The sequence below is a fragment of the Vombatus ursinus genome, unplaced genomic scaffold (assembly GCF_900497805.2).
Source record: "Vombatus ursinus unplaced genomic scaffold, bare-nosed wombat genome assembly UNPS02003292.1, whole genome shotgun sequence".
NCBI classification, from domain to species: Eukaryota; Metazoa; Chordata; class Mammalia; order Diprotodontia; family Vombatidae; genus Vombatus; species Vombatus ursinus.
In genome coordinates, this window is record NW_020943070.1 from 8,645,729 (window position 1) to 8,669,006 (window position 23,278).

Consider the following 23,278-nt stretch of genomic DNA (forward strand, 5'->3'; position numbering starts at 1 on the left):
TGGAAGCCATATTCCAGGAGAAAATCATAACACGTGAACAAGTCGTTGAAACACAAAATCACTCATGACAAGCGCACACAGAGAGGCCAGTACCAAAGGTGCTGGGAGCCAAGTCTATCAGAAAAGGCTTCCTGGAAGAGGCAGTATGGATGGCATTGCGGAATGCATGCCAGACTTAGTTTTAGAAGACCTGGCTCTGTGACACCATGACTACTTAGTCCTTTTCACTCGCCAGGCCTCGGTTTTCTCATCTGTAGAATGAAGGGATGAGATGACAATCTCTAGGGTGTTCTAAATCCTATAGATCCTATTTCCCTACCTGTAAAAAGGGATAGATAGATAGACAGACAGATAAATCGATAGATGGATGGATGGATAGATAGAGAGATAGAGAGATAGAGAGATAGATAGATAGATAGATAGATAGATAGATAGATAGATAGATGATAGATAGATGATAGATAGATAGATAGATAGATAGATAGATGAAATGGAGCCACAGCCCCCTTCTAGCTCTGACATCTGAGTGTTCTCTTTTATTAAATTCAGAGTTTTCTATATGCTACCATAGAAGTCATAGAAGCCCTTAGGAGGCAGGGACTCACGTGCCCAGGTGTTCCCTATGTGATGCAGGGAATGGACGGATACCAAGTGACTACACTGACCAGAAGAAGGGGAGGAGATACAGCTTGGGGAAAGTCTGGAGGCCTCAGCCAAAGAGCCCCCTCCTCCTGCCTGGTAGAGGGGGAGGCTGATTGGAGCTCTCCAGATTCTGAAGGGGATGGTGGGGCAAGGGGAATCACTCTCCAAAGAGGAGAGGGGGCCTGACCCCCTCCTAACAGCAGCAGCAGCCGCCGCAGAGAACTCAGCAAGCCTTGCCCAAGGGACGAAGGGAGCTGGAGGAATGTGCTGGCTGGGGCTGGGTCCCTGTCCTGTCAGGGTTTTAATGGGTTTCCTGCTCCTACAGGTTCAAAGAACTATTCAGTCTCCGGGAAAAGTACAGCTAATGGAAAACAGATTCCTTGGCTCCCGTGGCCAGGCCAAGAGCCCAGGAGGAGAAAAAGGACCCCCCAAAACCTGATTTGGAATGACTGAAGGGAAGGGAAGGACATTTTCCTTACCCTCACCTCTACACAGGGGCCTCCAGGGGACAGGATAGACTGTTGAGTGGTGGAAAGAGGGAGGGGAGAGGAGAGCTTCCGGGTGGGGGGGGCAGGGTTATGGCAGGAGATGCCACATTATCCAGCTTGCAAGGAGAAGGTAGAGAAATGAATGAGAAGTGCCTGTGTTTTTGCCTTTCTTTGTAGCCTCATTATTTATTCCAATGCTTGGCACACAGTAATGGCTTAATAAATGTTCATTCATTGACTTCCTGGAAGCACCATGAGTATTTGAGGTCAAAGAGACATCATGGGTTCTGGGATCATTTTATTTAGAGCTAAAAGGGCTCTATGCTACCTCCTACCCATTTTACAGAAGAGAACGTTGAGGATTCTTGCTACCTGTTTAACCTTGGGCAAGTTACTTCTCTTCTGTGGGTCTCCGTTTCCTTTTCTAATGAGGCGGTTGGACTGGATGACCACTAAGAGTCTTCCCATCTTTGAATCCTGCCATCTTTTGAAGGAGCCTGAGAGATGATCTTGCCTTTCTCAGTCTCTCAGCTCACTGAGTTGTTAGCTGGTTAGGGCTTACCTGGTTTGTTTTATTTTTCCCCCTTCCAGGAGTATTTGCAGGACTCAGCGGCTTCCTAGTCAATAGAGTGTTGGACTTAAGAGTCTGGAAGATGTGAGTTTGAATCCCGCCTTGTACACTCACTAGCTATTTGAGACTCTGGGCAAGTCACTTAACCTTCTGTTAGCCTCAGTTTCCTCATCTGTAAAATGAGAGGCACTAATAACACTTTCCTTGAAGGATTGTTGGAAGGACCAAATGATATCAAATAAATCATTTTGAAAACTTCAAAGCTCTGTGTAAATGCTACTTATTGATTCTTTTAACGAAAGGCAAAAAGTCTTCAGAACCCCAACAAATGAATTCATTATAGGTGAAATTTCAGACACTGTGTATTAAAGGGGCCAGGGATAGAGACAGAGGAGAGAAATTCTTCGCCTCATTCAAGGGTCAAGATTTAATCATAAGTCCTATAGACCTTCACACCTAGAAGGGGTTTTGGACATTATGTTATTGTTGTTATCATCATCATCATTAATAATAATAATAATATTATTATTATTATCATTACACACCCTTATACCAGGGATGGAAAACCCGAGGCCCCAGAGGAGAAGTACCTTGCTGAAGGTCACACAACAGGTCAGGGGCAGTAATGGGATGCAGATCGGGTTCTCCTCATCTGTTCATTCCGATAAACCATCTGACTTTGCTTTCAATTTCCTACATTTGTACTAAGGGTAGAGAAAAACAAATGAATTAAAAACTCAAATTTTATTACTGTCACCAAAATGCCTTTAACCAACATTAGTCTCAAGAAACGGTGAAAGTCTAGTCCTTTTCTCCTGGTCTAGCCTCTCACCTGAGCTGCCCTCAGTTCTCAATCATGTCATCCTTCAAGGCCTAGCTTGAGTTCTACCTCCCCCCAAAAGTCTTCCGTCACTGCTCCAGCTCTCTTGGACACCCCACTTCTTTGAATTCCAACAGCATAGGCCTCATGACTTCCAATTCAGGGCTCCTTCCTTACATCACACCTTACTTAATCTATGTGTAGTTTGTGCAGACCTTGCCAGCACAGGAGACAGCAGGTTTGAGTACCTTGGACTCGAGGATGAATGAATGAATGATTGAGATCCCACTTCCTACAGGAAGCCTTCCCTAACCTCTCTTCATTCCAGTACTTTCTCTCTATTAATTATTTCCTACTTAGCTCATATATTGCTTGTTCGTTGTGTCCCCATTAGACTATAAGCTTCTTGAGGGCAGGGACTGTCTTTTGCCTCTTTGTATCCCCAGGGCTTAGTACAGTGCCCGGCACATAGTAGGTACTTAACAAATGTTAATTGAATTGAACGAAAAAGCGTGTATTGACTATTATGTGCCATGCATTGTGTTGAATGCTAGGGATAAGAATGGAAAAACAAGACAGCCTCTGATCTTAGGAAGCTTACATTTAATAGGCACACGAAAGGCAGCCAGGAAGAATTTTTGACTCTGTAAATTGGGACTCTGAATCACAGGAAGACTGAGGTGGGTGGGGTATTGGAGATAGGCAAATATCAGCCACGGGATAAGGTAAGTACCACCTGGTGGTGCCCTACCCTCCAGGGTTCCATGATGATGAAAGGCAGTGGCATTGTGGGAGCTGACTATAGGCAACGCTCTCCTAACACTGGGGAGTTGGGGGTGGGTCAAGTTGACAGGAAACCCTTTGAGGCAGGCCCTAAGAGAGTGAGCCATAGGACAGGTAGGCTGGGATTGAGGTCGGGAGAGGGGGTCTAGACCCTCGAGCATGAAGCCTCACCAGGAGATAGCATCTAGGGGCACATTATTAGAGGAGGTAGGTAGATGCCCAAGACAAACTTTGCCTCCTTCTTCATTCCAGAGGGCTCAGCTTGGCCCTAGTCCTCAGAGATCTCCTACTGCCCAGGCCTGGAGCAGGATAGAATGAAAAGTTCCTTTCCCCATTTTGCTTCAGCTGGAAAAAGAATCCTGTCTGTGGAACTGAGCTTGTCAGTCCAAGTCAAAGAGGGATTTTGGAATTTGACAGGAAATAACCCAGACCAGTCCCTTCAGATCTCTGTCTGGACTTGACTTGATTGACCAGGAAAAGATACAAAAAGACTCTTTATTAAGCAATCTGAAAATCCACATGGGGAGGTTGGTGGGCCAGGCAGGCAGGAGACGGGCTGATGTCATGCAAACCCTCACCCCGCTTGGAGAACCGTGTTCCACGTCCTTGACAGGTCACCAGCCAAAAGACATCACCCAATACAGCCTGACTGCTTGGCCCAGGTACACCCGCCAGCCAACACCAGCAGGGGGTTGTCTCCTGTCGCCGCTCTGGTATCAGCCCTCTCCCTGCCCAGACAAGGACGAAAATTTTTCCTTTCCCCCACTCCCTAAAAGTCAAACCTTGGTGATTAGGGTTACCAGACCCTGTTTTGTCCTCAACACCATTTCTACTGGACCATTCTTGACTCTGCCATCAATCAGTCAACTTACTAAGTGCTGACTACATGTCAAGTTCTGTGCTTGGCACAGGGACTTTAAAAATATATACAAACACAAGAAAGAGATGCTCCCTGCCCTCAAAGAGCTTACTTTCTATTGGAGGAAGACAGCACAGTTTACCCAACATGCATTTTTGTTGTTTCTATTTGTTTTGACTGGTCTCCCCTCTCCCCTCCGTCTCCTGGCCTCCTTCAAGACACAGCTCAAGTCTCAGTTTCCACAACAGACCTTCCTGGTTCTCCCTATTCCCTCTGAGAAGAGCTCTTATGTGGACACAGTTGCTGGCATGCTTGTTTTCCAGGTTAGAATGTAAGCTTCTTGAAGGCAAGTTCAGTTTGTGCATTTCTTTGTTTCTCTGGCATAGCTTGTCACATAGTAGGGGATTAATGAATGCTTGCTGCTGCTGATAACTGATTTCATTCACATGGGGAACTCCTTGGTGAGGAAACTCTCTTCACTTGTTCTTAGAACATTGCCTCAACCGTACTGTTCCCTGACGTTCCCCGATGTTCCCTGACGTTCTCTGATGTTCCTTGACATCCCTTGATGTTAAGTGATCTATTCAGGATCACACGATCAGTGTGTGTTCAAGGCAGGCCTATGTCCATAAGATACAGACTTCAGAGAACTTCTCTTTGCCCATAACACTACACTGTCTCTCCCACCATGTAACCATCTCTAGGCCTCAGTTTCCTCATCTGTAAAATAAGGGTATTGGGCTGAATAGCCTCTGAATTCCTTTCCAGCCCTAGGCCCATGATTCTACGATCTTAACACATAAGTATTTACAAAATAAGTCCAAGGTAGTTTGGAAATGGAAGCACCTTAGACAAAAGTCCTAAAGTTGCTCCCTATAAAATGAGAGGGCTGAACTACCCAGTCCCTGAGGACCAGAGCCTGTGAATGCTGGTTGAGTCAGATTCCAAGGGTACACACTCACTTTCCTCTCTCGGCTGCCTTTTGCTGAGGCCCCCAGTGCCTAACAGTGGGAGGAAATGATTTCGGGGATAGTGGGCCCAAACCATGTGCGTCTCCTGCTCCCTCAACCCAGCTCTGATGGGGACCCCGGAGGCCCTTCCTCTAAAAAGCCACTGTTCTAGCCTTTGGCTTCCTCTTGGTGAGTGTTCAGAAGTCTCTCCTGCTCAGTCTGGTAGCATCTGAACTCTTCCCACTGGGATATTCCAGGGTGGTCATTGGGACAGCAAAGCTCTGGGCTTGTCTCGTAAGGAGGGTCCAGTCTATCTGGGGGAACTCGGATCAGCTGAGATGAAGCAGGGTTATTTTCTCCCACCCAAGACTTTTCTGAGTCTGAGAAGACAGCATTATGTCATCAGGACATAGACTTTCAATTCAAATCAAACCAAACACCTACAATGGTCCAGGTCTTATGCTAAGTGCTGGAAACAGTGCCAAGAACACTGGTTCTAGAGTCAGACCACCTGGATTCCAATTTTACTTCTGGGTTCAAATCTAGCTTCAGATGCTTACCGGCCGTGTGACCTTGGGCAAGTCGCTTAATCTCGGTTTGCCTCAGTTTCCTCATCTATAAAATAAGGAAGGTCAGACTGGATGTCTTCTGGGGTCCCTTCCTGCTTTATATCTCTGAAACAGGACTTGGTCTCAGGGAGCTTAGGATTTGCCGGATGGGAAATACAACTCCATCTCTAGACAAGTAAACAAGCCCATCTCCTACTCCACAGGGTTATCCCATGTCTATCTGTCTTTCTCTCCATATCTCTCTGTGTTTCTGTCTCTCTGCTTGTCTTGTGTCATTCAGCCCTGGAGGCAGAACCAGATCACATGACATCGCAATCAATCAGTCAATCACCAAACACTCCTTAAGCACCCACTCTCTGCCAGGCATGGTGATAAGCACTTCTCTACGAACATAATCTCATTCTCAGGGATGTTAGAGATAAGGAGGTTTTTCGTAAGATACCCACTGGGCCTTGGAGGTTTGTTCCACCTTTGCATCTAGGATTCTGTAGTCCTACCATCTTGGGCCAATAGCTTTCTCTCTCTGGGCCTCACTTTCCCCCTCTATAAAACATGGGGGTTGAGCCAGATGGCCTCAGAGGACCCTTCCAACTCTAAATCTTGGGAAAGTCACTTTCTGGGCCTCGGTTTCCCTTCTATAAAATAAAGAGTTTGGGCTACACAAATTCTGAAGTTTCTTCTGACTCCAAATCTTACAAGCCCTGTAAGAAGAAATAAAAAAGGCAAGCCCTATGGTAATTGATGGTTACTCTATGCCATGAGGAAACCTTTACCCTCTAGAAGCCTCAGCCTCCTCTGGGCGAGCATTTCCTTCCTATGCTATGTCTTGACACGACTGGCTTTTCTGAACAATGCTCTTCCTACCCGAGTCCTGACCCCGGGGGCAGCATCCTTAGCAATCAGGGAGGGTGGCCTCAGGCTGGCTCTTCTGTGGGAAGGTCATTCAGAATGGATTTTTTCCAACTGCATTGTGTCTTCTGTGTGTATGACATACCCTGGCATTTATACAGGCTTTGGACGCTCCCTGGGGTCCACCAGGACACGCCGACATTGTAAGACTTTTCTCGCCTATGGCACATAGGTTTTTCAAATGCAGCATCCTCACAGCCACGGAATGACATCTTCTCTAGTCCTTTATCACCAATGAAGACACTCACCAGCCTCTCAGTGCTATTTTTTCAACTGGGCAGAAGAGCTGATATTTAGGACTATAATTCAATTCAACAATCATTTGTTAAATGTCTATTCCATAGCAGTCGCCTGGTCCTGCCTTTACAGACCAAGAAACAAGCCTAGAGAGGTAAGTTAAGTGACTCACCCTCGGTCACACGGGTGATAAATGGTAGAGCTTAGATGACTTAGAATATTATTGCTGTGGTCTAGGAAAGAAGACCTGAGAGCCTGGATTAACACAGTGGCTGTGGCGAATGCAAAGAAGGACATGATCTTTTGAGAGATTGTGAAAGAAGAATTAGTCAATCAATAGACATTTGTTAAGTATCTGCCCTGTGCCAGATACTCTGCTAGGTACTGCGTATACAATGACAGAAATGAGATGGGACAGCTAGGTGCAACAGTGGAGTCAGGGGGACCTGAGTTCAAATCCAGCCTCAGATACTTACCAGATCTGGGCAAGTCACTTAACCCCAATTGGCTAAGAAAGAAAAAAAGGAAGAAGGAAGGAAGGAAGGGAGAAAGAGAAAGAGAGAGAGAGAGAGAGAAAGAAAGAAAGAAAGAAAGAAAGAAAGAAAGAAAGAAAGAAAGAAAGAAAGAAAGAAAGAAAGAAGGAAAGAAAAAGAAAGAAAGAAAGCATTTATTAAGCATTTGTATGTGTCAGATGCTATTCCAAGTACTAGGGGCACAAATACATGCAAATTAGCTAGCCCCTACCCTCAAAGAACTTCTATTCTCATGAGGGAAGACCCTATATAAAATGGAGTTGTAAAGGGGAGAACTGGAAGGGGAGAAGGTGGAGGGAAAGAGGGAAGGAGGGAAGGAGCCGGGAGAGAGGGGAAGAGAGGCAGTTGGTAGGGCGTTGGAGAAGAAATCCAGAGAGTGAGCTGGAAAGGAAGTGGTCGACTGGAGCCCCTCCTGGAATGACAGAAGATTCAGGTTTCAGGGCTGAGGCTTCTCTAGGTGGGAAGGCGTTCACTGAGATGGGGAAGAAGACTGGAAACTGAGTTAAGTGTAAGTGAGAGCTGTGACTCGTTTCTGTCTTTGTACACTCAGTGCTTGGCATATAGTAGGTGCCTTATAAAAGCTTACTGTTGAATAAATAGACTGAAAATTAGAAGACGTGTGTTTGAGTACCAAGTCACAACCATGACAGCATAGGACCATAGGCAAATGATTTCATTTCTTCCTCTGTAAAAAGGAGATTAAAAAAAAAAAAAGGCAGGAAGAGGGAGGATTAGATCTGTGATTCCATCAATGGAGAGAGCTTCTGTTGAAGAACTTCCTCCCTGATTCCAAGGGCAGCTCTTTAGGATTACATTTTTATTTGGAAAGGAACTTAGAATCCACTGAGTTAGACATCATTTTAAAGTTGAGGAAACTGAGGCACATTGAAAGGAAATGATCTGCCTGAGGCAGAATTTGAACCCGGGTCTTCCTAATTCCAAATCAAGTATGCCATCCATTATGCCACACTGCATCTAGAAAAAGAAGACAATGGTAATAAGAACTGACATTTGCATACCATGTTCTTTTTTCTTTTTTTTATTAATTTATTTTAATTTATCGACAATCCCTTCCACAAACTTTTGAGTTTTAAATTTTTCTCCCCCTCCCTCCCCACCTCCCTCCCAAGACGGCATACAATCTGACACAGGCTGTACATATACATTCCTATTAAACATATTTTCACATTAGTGATGTTGTAAGGAAAGATTAGAACCAGTAGGAGGAACCACCAGAAAGAGGACACAAAACAAAACAGAAGTAAAAAAAAGAGAGAGAGCGCAAATAGTCTGCTTCAATCTGCATTCAAACTCCGTAGCTCTTTCTCTGGATGTGGATAGCATTTTCCATCATGAGACCTTTGGAGATGTCTTAGATCCTTGCATTGCTAAGAAGGGCTAAGTCTATCAAAATTAGTCATCACACAACGTGACTGTTACTGTGTACAACGTTCTCCTGGTTCTGCTCACTTCACTCAGCATCAGTCCATACAAGTCTTTCCAGGTTTTTCAGAAGTCCTCCTGCTCATCATTTCTTATAGAACAGAAGTTGTATAGCATTTTAAACGTTTGTAAAACCCTTGATACAGGATGTCCCAAAAACCTTAATAGCTCCAAGCTTCACTAAGACTTTTGGGGCACCCTATATAGGGTATCTCATCTATATGCCTCACAAGAGTCCTTTGAGGTAGATACTACAGGCATGATTATCCCCATTTTTCAGAGGAGAAAAGTATTTTACACAAACAAGGGCATTTCAGTTGGATGCTGGAGATAATCAGACCCATTGGAATGTATTGATTGGGGGGGTGGGGAGGCTGAGTGGAACATGGTCAGACCTGTGCTTTAAGAAATTCATTCCAGCCAGTTGAAGAGGCAGGATGGCTTGGGGAGGGAAGGGCAGAAGAGTCAATAGGATTTTTACCATTAGTTGTTCATTCCTTTGGGTCCTGACAACACGTCTTCCACATTCTTCCACAGAGCTAGTGAGGAAAAGGAAGGACATGAATCCAGGTCTTGCTGACTTTAAGGCCCATGCTCCTGCCCCTGACCCAAACCCATGCTCCCTATCACCTAGGGATAGAAAGAAAGCCCTCCAGCCTGTGCTAAATGTCTGTAGGCAACTGGAAATCCAGTCCACAATGGAATTCATGATCATTCCCTCCAAGCCCCACCCCTTTTCCCAACATCCTTATTACTGCCTAGGGCACCATCTTCCTTTCCATCACCCAGGTTGGAAGCCTTAGAGTCATCCTCAATCCTTTACTCCCCACCGCCCGCCATGTCTGCTCATTCACCAATCTTGCCATTTCAGACTCCTTGAGGTGCCTTCCAATTGGCTGCTTCTTTCCCTTCTGGCAGCCACCATACTCATTCAGACACTCATCCACGGGCCTATTGAAATGCACTCCTAATTGGTCTCTACTTCTCCCCATCCCCACACCCCTCCCACTCTCCAATCTGTCCTCTGCTCACCTGCCAAATTAATATTCCTAAAAAACAAGTCTGACCTGGTCACTCCCTTGTTCAAGAAGCCTCCGTGGCTTTCTCCTGCTTCTAAATTAAAATGCAAAGTGACTCGCATCACAGGCTGGTTCCCATCTCAATTTCCAGACTGATTTCACAATCCTCCTCCTCACACATACTGGATTCCTACCAGACTGGCTTCTTTGCTCTTCCTCTATTCATGGCACCCTGTAGAGGCAGACAGTTCATCCCCCGCCCCCATGCCTTTGCACAGCCTGGTCCCCCATTCCTGGAATGAATTCCCTCCTCACCCCCACCCTTGCCTTCAGGGCTCAGTCCAAGCTATGTCTCAGAAGAAGGCTTTCTTCATCGCTCTGTTCCCCAGACCTTCCACCACCACAAATGACTTTGCATTTATTTTGTATTTTATTTATCTGGGGACACATTGTTTACTTCTGTAGATTATAAGCTCCTAGAGGGCAAGAGTTGTCTTGTTTTTGCCTTTGATTCCCAGCACCAACTATAATGTCTGGCACCTAGTAAGTGCTGAGTAAAAGCTTGTGGAACAAATATCACCCATTATCATCCATCAGTTAGCGAGCATTTACTAAGCACTTACTGTGTGCTAAGTACTGGGGATAGGAATAAAAAGTGAACGCTTTTCCTGCCCTCAAGGAGCTTACATTCTAATCAGGGAGCCAACGTGTTCATGAATAGGCACATAAGAGATGTCTACAGAGATAGATGGAAAGTATCTTTAGAGGGAAAGGCATCCTATAAAAAGTGGCATTTGACCTGAATCTTGAAGGAAGCAAGAGCCTTTAAGGGTGATGAGGGAGGGCGTCCTAGGGAGAGGGGCAATATAAAACCACAGAGAGGGGAGGTGGAGAGACCTGTTTAAGGAACAGTAAGATGCCTGGCATCATAGGAGGCAAGAAAAGGCGTCTATGTAAGAATTCTGGACAGATACGAAACAGCTTAGCTATGAATAAACTTTAAAGACCAAACAGAGAATGCAACTAGGTGGTACAGTGGCTAGAGCACTGGCCCTGGAGTTGGGAAGACCTGAGTTCAAATCTGGCCTTGGACACTTAACTAGCTATAGGACCCTGGGCAAGTCACTTAACCCTGATTGCCTTAAAAAAAATAAATAAAATATTATTAAAAAATACCAAACAGCAATTTCAGTTGGATGTTAGAGGTAATAGGGACCCATTGGACTATATGGGGGTGGGGGAAAGGGGTCTGTGTGTGACGTGGTCAGATGTATCTGTTCTTTAAAAAAATCACAGGTAGAAATGGAAGGGATTTGGAGCAGGAGATCATATCTAATTTGGTGGTGGTGTTCAGTCATTTTTCTATTGTGTCTGACTCTGAGACCCCATTTGGGGTTTTCTTGGCAAAGATACCACAGTGGTTTGCCATCCATTCTTCCCTTCATTTTACAGATAAGGAAACTGAGGCAAACTGGGTTAAGTGACTTGCCCAAGGTCACACAGCTAGTAAGCGCCTGACTCTAGGGCCAGCATTCTATCCACTGCACCACCTAGGAGCCTCTTTCATTCTTTCGGATCCTGACAACTTCCATCAATTAATCAATAAAAAACTACTGGACACAAGTGAAAAGTTTTTTTTTTTTCTGTGGCTCCCCTTCCCTTTCATTAAATCACAACTCCCTGCCCTGAGGATGGAAGGTGTCAAGGTCCCAACACCCCCCCCCCCCCCCCACCCCCCCCACCCCCCCCCACCCCCGTCTACCAGCCAGTTTAGCCCAGGGGACTAGAACTGACCAGCCTGGAGCTCTGTCTGCCTTCAACCCATATCTCCTTCCCCACCTCCCTATATCACAGGAGTTGTTTCACCAAATAAAAAAAGCCCCAACAGACCATCCTGACCACCCCCAGGGGGACCAGAAGCTGAACAGATTCCTATAATCTGCTCCCATGGTCTCACCCACCTGGCTTGATTTTTACAACAAGGTCACCATACACCTTTCTTCAAGAGATGACACCTACCACCCTACCATCTACAATCTGAGAAGCTGGCAAGCCTGGCTGCCTACAAAGAAATGATTAGGCAGCATCCTAGCTTGAAGGGAGCTGTGTGACCGGGCCTCAGTTTCCCAACATGATATACAAAATGGGGATGTTTACCCTACTTTCCTTACAGGAATGTGGTGAAGATCAAATGATATCAGGGAAAGAAATCATAGTATAGTGATTTTGAGGAGGAAAAAATCCACTGGTCAGGAGGCCAGAATTCAAATCCCAACCTTCATGCTTCCTAGCCGTGTGACCCAGGGCCAGTCATTACACTTGTCTGACTTCATTCTCTGATATGTAAAATGGGGACTCCAACCTGCTGGGACTATTGAGAAGAAAGGGCTTTATAAGCCTCGAAGCTCTTCAAAAATTCATTCATTCATAAAAAAAAATCATTCATTCATTCATTCAATAAACATTTATTAGATGCCTACTATGTTCCAGGTACTGTGCAAAGCACTGAGGATATAAAAAGAGGCAAAAAGTCCCTGCCCTCAAGAAGCTTATGATCTAATGTGGGAGACGATATAGACAATATGCAAACATGCACACACACATATATATGTTACATACACTCATGTATATGTATATATATATATATACATGTATATCAAGCTATATAGAGGATAAATAGGAAATAATTAAAAGAGGGAAAACGAATAGAGAATGAAATGGGAAGCGAATATAAGTTCAAAACCTGCCTTCAAAACCCCAACCTGGGTAACCTGGGGCAAGGTACTTCCTTTCTTTTGGTCTCATTCTCCTCATTTGTAAAATGAGGAGGTAGGACAGCATGGCCTCTGAAGGTCCCTTGCTGGTCTGGAGCTGTGATCCTAGGTGGGCACAGTGCATAGAAATAAAGATTTGGAGTCAAGGAAGACTCGTCATGAGGTCAAATCCAGCCTCAGATACTTACTAGCTGTGTGACCCTGGCCAAGTCACTTCACCTCGTTTGTCTCGGTTTACTCATCTGTAAAATGAACTGGAGAAGGAAATGACAAACCACTCCAGTATCTTTGCCGAAAAACCCCAAATGGGTCACAACGAGTGAATAACAACAACTATTGATATGTAGCAGCAGTGGTAGGATGAAAAGAAGGTGCCCTCACCCCCAGTGTCTCTGGCCCAGGCTCTGCATGAGAGATGTTTTAAAGACAAGTTTCAAGGAAGGTTGGATCTTCCAACCAAGGGGGTACAGCTAGGAGAGTCATTCCCCTTTCACCTCCCACATCTCTGCACATCTGCCCTTCTCATTCCCCACATTCCCCACATTCCCCACATTCCCCACAGCAGTTTCTGGATTCCATTGGTCTCTCTTTTACTTCCAATCAGTCCTCCAAAATACTGAGAGGCTAATACTGTTGATGCAGAAAATCTGGTTGGGTTCCTCTTCTGCTCATCCCTCTCCCGTGGCTCCCTGTTGCCTAACAAATAAAGTCCAATCGCCATTTCCTGGAATCCAAGGTCCACTGAAATTTAGTACCACTCCTCCTTCTCAGCCTTATTTCCTATTATTCCTATTTGTGAACTCAATTGCACTGAACTCCTTTTCACCCCCTGTATTTTTGTTTATCTTCTTTCCCTTCCTCACTACCTTTTCTTAAAGATAAACCTAAATTCTCTCTCCTCTTGGAAGCCTTCCCTGATTTCCCTATCAATAAAGACCTTCCCTTTTAGACCTCCCCTAGAATTCTGTTTTATAGCTCTCTGACGTGTCTATTGCATAAAGTGTGTGCTGCAATGACATGTGTGTATGTGTCAGTCCAAGGAGAGTGTCCCAGGATGGCTTAGTGGAAGGACCACCAGGCTTGGGGGAGTGAAGGGTCAGAGGCCCCCTAGGAGGCCCCCTGGATGTGGGAGCTTTGGGCAAAGATCACTCTGTCTTACTAATGTTCTGATCTCCTGTGATCTCCCTTGGAATCCCAGGGGCTGCTGTTTAATTGTTGTGTGGCCTTGGGCAAATCATTTAATGTCTGTGGGGCCCAATTTCCCAACTGCCCAAGGACAGAGATGGACTAGTCAGGCCAGTGGGGTCAAACAAACAAAAACAGGAGCCACGAACCAAAGGGAAGTATCCCTGCAGGCCCCATACTGATTTAAAAAACTACATGTTCATATATTTCTTTTTTTTAAATTAATACATCAGTATTTAAAATCAGATGGGAACTACATTTTTATCTGGCCTCGAGAGTGCTGTGGGCCAAATGGCCCCGGTTTGACCCCTATGGCCTAGACTATCTCTAGGGCCCTTCCACCTCCATGATGCCCCCATCTTACACTGTTGGGCCCATTTCAATGATTATTTAAAGCTCTCCAACAAGCTCCTATCAGACCAAGGCTGGGAATTCCAGCCCCAGGGCTCTTCCCATTAAATCATATTACAGATGTCTACAACTCTTACCTCCTACCTGAAGAAAGGCTTCATGTTGCCACCTGTTCAGTGAACATTCCAGTTTCAAATGATATTACCTAGGATTTGGAATTTGGATTGAGCCTATTGTAGATGATCAGAGCTAAGAGGGAACTTGGAGAATGGCACATCAAAATTGGGACAGAACTCAGAACCTAGAACATCAGAACTTACAGAGGAGTTAGGTGTAGAAAGTGAGAGCTAGGAAGAAATTTAGAACATGAAACATCAAAACTGGGGGAGAACTTAGAACCTAGAACACCAGACCTTACAGGGGTGTTAGGTTGTAGAAGGTCAGAGCTGGGAGGGAACTTAGAACATGGAGCATCAAAATTGGGACAGAACTCAGAACCTAGAACACCAGACCTTACAGGAGAGTTAGGTGTAGAAAGTGAGAGCTAGGAAGAAATTTAGAACATGAAACATCAAAGCTGGGGGAGAACTTAGAACCTAGAACATCAGACCTTACAGGGGTGTTAGGCTGTAGAAGCTCAGAGCTGGGAGGGAACTTAGAACATGGAGCATCAAAATTGGGAGAGAACTAAGAATCTAGAATATTAAACCTTACAGGGGTGTTCAATTGTAGGAAGTGAGAGCTAGGAAGAAATTTAGAACATGGAACATCAAAACTGGGGGAGAACTTAGAACCTAGAATATCAGATCTTACAGGAGTGATGGGTTGTAGAAGGTCAGAGCTGGGAGGGGACTTAGAATACAGAACATCAAAACTGGGAGAGAACTTAGAACCTAGAATATCAGGTCTTACAGGGGGTGTTAGGTTGTAGAAGGTCAGAGCTGGGAGGGGCCTTAGAATACAGAACATCAAAACTGGGAGAGAACTTAGTATATAGAATGTCAGAGCTGGGAGGGGCCTTAAAACAGGGGATGTCAGGGGCAGCTAGGTGGCGCAGTGGAAAGAGCACCGGCCCTGAAGTCAGGAGGACCTGAGTTCAAATCCGGCCTCAGACCAAACACTTGATACTTACTAGCCGTGTGACCCTGGGCAAGTCACTTAACCCCAATTGCCTAAAAAAAAAATAAAATAAAAAAAATTAAAAACAGGGGATGTCAGAGCTGGGAGGGACCTTAGAATCCAGAATATCAGACTTCAAAGGAATCAGGTTATAGAAGACCCCCGCACCATGAATTCTAAAAGCACATACTTTTCCATTTCCATTTACTATCTTGTAATGAAAGGCAACATGGAATCACAGAAAGAGCATTAGATTTATTCAAAAGCCACAGGTTCAAGACTAGGCCTATGTGACCTTGAGCAACTCAAGTACCTTTTCTTGGCCTCAGTTTCCTCATCTGTAAAATGGAGACAATCACTCTGTTCCTCCCTACTTCCTAGGGTTATCTATTCGGAGCAGGTTGCTTCCTAAGACTCTAAGCTGACTTAATTGTCCATCCTTTGTCACAGCTTTGTCTCCTCACCTGTAAAGGCCGTAAGCCCCTCAGAGTCCAGGCACCACATTGGATGGGAGTCAGCACGCCTGGCTCTGCTACTTAAAATGTAGCGTAGTGACCTGAGATAAGTCTGGGCCTCAGTTTCCTCCACCATAAAATGAGGGGGGAAGGTGGGCCAGATGAGCACAAAGGGCCTTCCAGCCCTAACCCCTAGGACTCTGTGCCTGCTTGGTCTCGCCTGGCAGCATGGTGCCTGGTACGGCATCAGTGAGCAGTAAATGCGGGATGTGATGAATGAAAGGATGCTCTCCGGCCCCACGGCCTCCCCTCCCTTCCAGCCTGAGGTCACTGCTGGGCTCTGCCGGTGACCTGGTCAGTTTGCAAGGGGCCCAGCACTCCAGCTTGTTTGTTTTCCAAGCTCAGGGTAGGTTTTCCTAATGAATGTTGTTAGTCATCATTAGGGAGTCGTGACCCTCAGGGGCTTCTCAGGGGGGTCTGTTTCTTCTCAACCAGCCCCACTTTGGAGGGGGAGATCAATTACCCAGGAAGCTGCTGACCCTTCCCAGCTCGGGCCCCGTCCCAGACTGGGCTTGTGTGCTGCGCCCTGCCTCTGATCCGGACCAGTGCAGCCCTCCTCAGAGTCACCGCCCTGTGGGACCAGCTTAGCCTGCTTCTGGCTGGAGCTCCTGAGCTCGAGAGGTCCACCAGCCGCAGCCTTTCCGCCAGCCGCAGCCTTCCCGCCAGCTGGGATCCAAGTTCGGGATTCAGGATCCTGACAAATTAGAACACTCGGCCAAACTTAATGAAATGAAATGTCATAGAATAAATGATTCTATTTTTTTTTAAACTAACTTCACAGGTACCGCACGGGGGACAGTGACCTGGTAGGGTTAGTGGGAAAAGGGTGTAGAGTCTAGTTTTGGGCCTTGGCCCGAGGGCCGGAATAAGTCTTACAAAGTTGGCTAACGTACTGAAAACATCCCCAGAAGCCATAGGGTCCCACCCCTTCATCTTACAGATGAGGAAACTGAGGTCAAGAGACTTGACCAAGGTCACACAAATATCAGTGAATGAAAAAAGCATTTGTTAAACTTACTGTGCGCAAAGCCCTGTAGTAATGTAGTAAGCATCGGCGGCAGGATTTGAACCCAGTTCCTTTGACTTCAGAGCTAATACTCTTTCCACTCTAAAAAGAAGACATGATGGCGGAGGAAGTCAGGCTGCATCTAGAGCTTCAGCCACTCCCCTTAACTCCCTGTGACCCAACATCCCTTTTCCCACCTCTCACCTGCCTCATTCGCAGTCAGACCCTGGCATTGGGGCAAGCGTCTGTGAGCTTTAAGCTGAGCCCTACGACTGGCCCACAACCTCCCCTGGCATCCAGCGGAACTGCTTCCCCCTCTCTCCCTTCTCCTTTGTTATTACGAAGCCGCACTCAGTCTTACTGCCCTAGACGCTTACTTATCTAGCTGAGTCCTGGGTGCTCCCCCCAAATCAGCAGCACATTCAGAACGTTTGTGATATGGCCCCAGAAGGAAAAGGCCCTTCCCTTGACTCAGACTCACCTGAACCATGCCACCCCAGGAGGTCTAACCCTCGTGAGGTGAAGATGAGAGTCATCAGAGGCACAGAGAATGGGGCGGCGGTCCGGGTGTCAGTTTGGAGGTCAGCCTCGCTCTTCTCATCTGTAAAATGAGTGATTTAACCAAGCAGTCTCTAAAGCTCAGCTTTAGTATTCTGTGATCCCATGCGTTAGGGTGGACAGAGGGCTGGCTCTGGGGTCAGAGGGCCTGAGTTCAAATCCTGATTCTGTCCCACACTACTCATGTGACCTGTAGCAAATCACCACTCTCTGGGCCTCAGTTTCCTCCTCTATAAAAAGGAAAGCTTGGGTTAGACAGCCTCTCTGTCCCCGGCTAGCTCTAAAGGTATATTCCTCTGATCTCTGAAGGAGGGTCCACGGCCTCATTCTGTCACTGATTTCAGGAGTTCCATCCCCCTCCCCACTAGGGAAGAGTGTCTAACCCTGTGTCTAACCTTACCCCCTCAACCCTTCAGGCAAAGCCTGTACCCGCTTTTCTGCCCTCTGCATAATGGCCTTCAAATTCACATAACCTCTGAGGAATGCCATCCTCCCAGGCCTCATGACAATCACAGCATTGTCTCGGGAATAATTGGGTGGCGTTTCTTTCCCCTGACTTTAAATCAGACTGTTTACTTTCCACGCTGTCACTGGAATGGGGAGGAGACGGGAGCGGTAGCAACAAGACAGTGACCCAGTCTCTGTGGCTGGTGATCTCCCTGGAGGAGGAGGGTGGGGGACCCCCAGCCGGGGGGGCTGCCTTCAGCCAAGGGCAGAGGAACGAGATTCAAGGACACGGCCGCCCAGCGCCAGCCTTGAAAATCGGGCCAAACGCCTTCCTCGTGCACCTTTGGGCTCCTCTGGATGCCTGAGTCTGCGACCCAATCCTACGTCCTGTCCATCCTTCGGGGTCCGGCACAAGCCTCAGTTCTTTCATGGGAGCCTCTCCTGACCCTCTAAGGCAGCAATGAACTTGTAGAAACTCCCTGAAAGGCCAGCTCTTTGGCCTAGCTTTAATCAGTATTGAGCTGGAGGTCTGCTCCGGCACACACACACACGCACACACGCACGCACACGCACACGTGCACACACACGCACACGCACACACACCTGTGAACCCTTGCCCACCTACATACTGCAGGAAGTTGGGGGGGTGTTAAATACCCCCCTGCCCTATTTGGCTCACCTAAGCGTCTTGGGTTCCTACTTGCTAATTCTCTGACCTCCTAAATTCTACCTGGCTATCCCTGGCTAGGGTCCTGTGATGTCTGATTGTCAGCATCCCTCGACTTCTGGCACAAATACGCCCGGGAGAATAGGGGAAGACCCCAATGTTTTCAAGGACGTGACAGCCTCCGGTCAGCCTCTTTGGGGTCTGCCATGCTCTCCTGTCTACAGCTTTCACTAGAGTCCACGGTACTCCAGAGCCTGAGAGCACACTCTGTGGAGAAAAACAGGAGCACAGACATTCGGGGGAAGCCAGCTGGGGGACCAGCCTCCCCCTGGGCTGTGTTCCTTTGCCATACAAAGATCCACCCTGTTGGTCTTACTCCTGACAGCGGTCAGCCCTACAGTTAGAGGGCCACTATGGAGACTTGAAGAAGAAGCCTGGGCCAATCCAAGCTTTTACAGACTGGCCAGCCTTTGAGGGGGCAGAGAGCCGGTGCCCTCTTCAGGGTGACTGGCAGCTGCTGCTTCCTGCCAGCTCCCCAGATCCACGGTCCAGCCTTCTTGGGGCAGAAGCGTCTGCAGCATGCCCTTAGGTGATGTCCTCAGATCCGGCCTTCCTGCACCCGTGGAAGTGGGGTAGACCACCTTCCTGCCTCTCCAAGCTTGTGGTCCAGCCGTCTCAGGCAGCCAGCTCTGTTTGTGCCCACATCTCTCTCTCCTCCAAAATCCTGCAGCAAGGGCGCTTAATAGCAAGGTGTTGCTGCTGCTAATGGCTCCAGGCAGTTTATTAGAGAGAAGGCAGTACAAAGCTATGGGGAAAGTGCTGAGCATGGTATCTCAGGGCATGAGGCTGAATTCCAGCTCTGACACTTGAGAGACCTTGGGCAAGTCATTTTCCTTTTCTTGACCTCAGTTTCCTTAGCTGTAAAATAAAGAGCCTAGACTAAATGATCACTAAGGTCCCCTGGGAAAAGAACTGATTTTGGAATCAAAGGATTGGACTCACATCCCTTCTCTGGTGCATACTACCTGTGGGCCAATCACACCCTCTCTGGGCCTCAGTTTCCTCATCTGTAAAATGAGGAGATTAGATGACCTTTGAGGTTCCATCAGGCTCTAGGATCTGGTGATGCTTCCAGCTTGAAATTCTACAAAACCTAGGAGGGGAACAGAAGCAACTCAGCATCTATTAAGTGCCTATTGTATGCCAAGCACTGTGCTAGATGCTGGACATAAAAAGGCAGTCCATGAAGTCACAACTATCTTTATCATAAAACTAAGACATTGTAATTTCTAATTCAGTAAATATAAACAAAAGTTCTTTGGGAAGGTTTTCAGTAATGTCTGAGAGGGCAAAGGGGTCCTGAGACCCCAGAGTTTGAGAGCCAATGGCCTAGATCAGGGTGGGGAACCTGCTACCTCAAGGCCACATGTGGCTTGTTGTTTATTAAGGGGATTTGTTCTGTGAGGATGGATTCAGTCAGAGGGCCTCCCTTGAGGACCTCAAGGCCACATGTGGCTGTTTATTAAGGGGATTTGTTCCGTGAGGATGGATTCAGTCAGAGGGCCTCCCTTGAGGACCTCGAGGCCACATGTGGCTGTTTATTAAGGGGATTTGTTCTGTGAGGATGGATTCAGTCAGAGGGCCTCCCTTGAGGACCTCAAGGGCCACATGTGGTCTTGAGGCCGCAGTTTCCCCACCCCCACTCTGGATTAAGGTCTCAGCTTTCTCCTCTCTTGGGGTAAGAGCTAACCATCTATTTGGAAGCGCACCCACAAATAGTTAAGTCACAAAAGAAGAAGCCACGGTTTTCTCATTTTGGCTTCTGTATCTAGCAAGGCCTAGGACAACTTTTCTATGCCTTTGTAGAGGATTTTACCCATTGAGATATATATATATATTTATATATGAATTAACTTATATGTATAAGAATTAACATATATATATATATATATATGTATATAAAAGAGTTAACTTCCTGGTGACCAGCCCTCTGATGGCGAAATTGTCTGAATTTAGCTAAGCTGCTTCCTGGATAAGAGACATCTGGTCCATGCAGGGCTCCCACTCAAAACCTCCCCAGCTGGGAAAGACCTGCCAGAAGTCAAGCTTCATTGGCCCAGTCTTGGAGAATGCAGGGTCACCTCCACGCCGCAGAGAGGAACTCAGAGGAGGGGGTACGGGCAGTCAGAGATTCACTGCCAAATGAGCTATCTACCTGCGGATGCCAAGTTCATAGATGGAGACAGAATCCCAAACTGGTCAAAGAATCCTGACATCTTAGAGGGAGCAGAGACTTGACTTTATAGTATAATAACAGAGTGGCATAGTGGGTTCCAAGCAGGCCCCAGAATTAAGGAGACCTGGGTTGAAATCCTGCCTCTGACATATATATCTGTAGGGTGATTCTGGGCATACCACTTAACCTTGACCCTTATCTTTGTATCTCAACTAATTATTCCTGCTAACTTTGTGCAAAGGTCAGATTTTTTCCCCTGCTGCTTGACAGGAAATGTTTCCGGTGTCCCTCTAAAATTTAGCACCCTGGGACAAAGCTCTGATTGTCTCACCCTGGTTACAGCTCCAGACTATAAGCTTAGAGTGGATCCAGTGCAGGGTTCAGAATGCTTCCCCTAGACTTGCTCTTCATCTGAGAATACTGGTGAGGAGGAGAACCTAAACTACAGTTCTACCTGCAGGTCCCTAAGATGATAAAATTGGGAGAAGGAAAACAGAGGAAAGTCCTAACCAAGAGTTCTGTATACCAATGATATAACAGTTAACCCCTCTTCCCCACTCCCACTCCCAGAATGATATTTCTATACTGGTTTTCTCATGTTTGCTCTTTGATTACACAAAGAATAAGCTTTAGATCCAGGACTCTGATATACTTTAGAAATCACACAGCGCATCTTCTTTATTTTATTAATAAAGAAAGAGAAGTCAGCAAAGAGGAAATAATGTCTCCAAGGTCACAGACAAGGTCACATAGGATCACCATCCTACACTTATGAATAGGGAGCTTCCCCACCCTCCCTCCCCTCCAAAGTGAGTAGCCAAGGTTTAGATTCCTTTCCCTATTATAATTACCAAATGAGGATGGGATCTAGATGGGCATTCTGAACCATCAACCTGATCCACTGAAAGCCTATATATGGTCTGGAGTTATAACCAGAGTAGGGCAGACAGGCCTTTGTCTCAGGTTGCTGGATTTTGGAAAGGATATTGACATTTCCAATCCTTCAGCAACACCGGAAAAAATGACTCTAGCATGTTGTTAAGAAACACAACTAGTCGAAATACAAAGCTATGGCTTCCTCCCCACCTAGGAAAATGAGAGGCAACAGGGAACGATGGAGAAGGGGACTAAATTTGGAGTCAGAGGACCTGGACTTTAATCCTTCCTCATACAATTGAATATGACCCTGAGCAAGTCACTTAAAGTCTCTAGGCCTGATGTTCACATCCTACTTTCCTTAGTTTCAGAGCCCAATATGGCTAGTTCTCGCTATGGATTCCAAACTACCATGGTTGGGAGGGGAGGTATGTCCATGTACAAAGGCACTTCAGTAGAATCTCATGTCAATCTCTCCTTTGTCCTCTCATTCCCATTACTTTCCCTACACCTTTCCAGCCTCAATTTCCCCTCGACCACCAACCTTCTAGCTGGGCCAACCAAGCCCTTGGTAAGACTCCTAGGGAAAAGAGTGAAAGTCATTCACTGATGACGGCACTTGGCACGGGAGTATTGATGTATCGATGTATCACTGCTCTGGCACAGCCAAGGGAAGTTTAATTTCCATCTTCAATTGCTATGACTCATTCTTACAGTTTCTTATTGGCTGTCCTGTCTGCCCTTTCTCCCTCCCTCCTCCCCCCAATCATTCCATCATTCTTACCTACCTATGGATGACCTTCAAGTCTTTGCAGAAAGGCCCCTAATATAGGAATCCCAAAGAGCTTGGCAGTCATTCTCAAGAAAGGCGGTACTTACCCTTGGCCCTGAATTTTTATAGCACTTTAAAGTTGGCAAAGTCTTTTACACACATTATGTCATTTCAAGCTCTAGAACATTGCTCATGTTCAACCCTTTCTCCCTACTCCATGGCTACCATCTTAGTTCAAGCCTTCACCTCTTCTCCCCCTGATTATCACAATGGCCACCTCAAATCTGTCTGTACCCCGGTCCATCTTCTTCTACACCACTGCCAAAGAGATTTCTTTAAGCCCAGTTATGACCTTGTCATTCCCTTCCTCAATGAACTCCTATGGCTGGCCGTTACTTCTAAAAGCAGATATAAACTCCCAGGTTTAGCTTTCAAAGCCCTTCCTAACCTAGCCCCAATCCCCCTTTCCCAGCTAATTATATGGCTCCCTTTTTGGTTGTCCACAATCCAACCAAACGAGTCTTGCTGTTAATTACAATAATGATGGTCATAATAGTGGTAATAGTGATGGTAATAATAGCCAGCTTTTACATAGTGCGCTAAGGTTTGCAAAGCGCTTAACATAGGTTAGCTCATTTGACCTATGTGACATAGGACACTTCAGCCGCCATTGGCGGACAGCTTTGGCCCTGGCCGTCCACCTTGTGTGAAGCGCCCTCCTTTCTCACCCCCACCTCATAGTGACAATTCCAGCATGACTTTCCTTCCACATGGAGATTTTCCTCATCCCCCAGCTTAATAAATACTTGCTAATTGATTGTTTCAATGATTATTGAGTTAAGGCCTAAAGGTATTTTTGACAGATAGAGAAACTGAGGCCCTTAGAAGGGATTTGCCCATATTGGGAGGGTCTAAGGTAGCCTTTGGACCTAAGTCTTTCTGCCTCCAA

At 46.4% G+C, this 23,278-nt stretch overlaps 1 long non-coding RNA gene across 5 annotated transcripts in view; it reads right to left on the reverse strand.

Annotated features, from left to right (window-relative positions):
* Positions 1 to 8,324: 8,324 nt before the first annotated feature.
* Positions 8,325 to 23,278, reverse strand: part of LOC114050597 — a 50,405-nt gene continuing 35,451 nt past the window's right edge. The window contains exons 1-8 of one of the 5 annotated variants that reach the window (XR_003570037.1): positions 19,471 to 19,589; positions 17,255 to 17,374; positions 16,786 to 16,875; positions 15,266 to 15,305; positions 14,271 to 14,338; positions 9,872 to 9,917; positions 9,286 to 9,343; positions 8,325 to 8,336 (exon numbers count right to left, since the gene is read on the reverse strand). This is a non-coding gene — a long non-coding RNA (uncharacterized LOC114050597). Of the gene's footprint in view, positions 8,337 to 8,930; positions 9,344 to 9,871; positions 9,918 to 14,270; positions 14,339 to 15,265; positions 15,306 to 16,785; positions 16,876 to 17,254; positions 17,375 to 19,470; positions 19,590 to 23,278 lie in introns of those variants that run through there. The other 4 variants (XR_003570029.1, XR_003570031.1, XR_003570032.1 and 1 more) reach the window with 4 other exon arrangements.